The following is a 645-nucleotide window of genomic DNA, read 5'->3' as shown; positions in this document are numbered from 1 at the left end:
ATCTTCCTTTGTTCTGCAGTGGTCCTCCTGGTCTGGCTGCTGGGCTGCTCAGCAGATTACAGTGTCTGAATGTAGCATGATTAACGTTTTAATTCACATGCTTGTTCCTTACATTATCCCCCACTCAGAGATTTTATTCCCTTATTCTTAATGGGATGTCGAGGGATAAAGTTTTGTCATCTGACACTTCTTCAAAGCTGAGATAGGGCTGTCTTCCCCGTCTTGAGAATAAAATTCTCTGGAAGCCTATCCTAAGGGCCCTGGAGGCAGAGAACCCGAGGTCATTTCAACATGTTGAAATGGTAGAAAGCCTTGCAGCCTACAAGATATGAATTTAGCTAAAAGATTAAAGAGACAAAAGTCAAAACTGATAGTAGAGGTATTTGACAAGAAGTTACTTTTTTTTTTCTTTTTTTTTGTACAGGAGAACAAATCCAGTTTATTTACTTTCAATGAGTTTAAACCCATGAGGGGTACAGCATTACAGGGAGTCTGTGTCCAATGGCCTCCTTTTCCCACATGATGCTGGTTTTGTTCGGTCTGCAACCAGGAGTCACTGTGTTGTTTTTGCCTTGAACACATGAGCACATCTCTTGCCTGGATAAAACTCAGCCTCATCTCGAGCATAAACACTTGATTTGAAGA

This window comes from Pteropus alecto, unplaced genomic scaffold (assembly GCF_000325575.1).
Source record: "Pteropus alecto unplaced genomic scaffold, ASM32557v1 scaffold223, whole genome shotgun sequence".
NCBI classification, from domain to species: Eukaryota; Metazoa; Chordata; class Mammalia; order Chiroptera; family Pteropodidae; genus Pteropus; species Pteropus alecto.
This window is presented reverse-complemented; position numbering follows the sequence as displayed.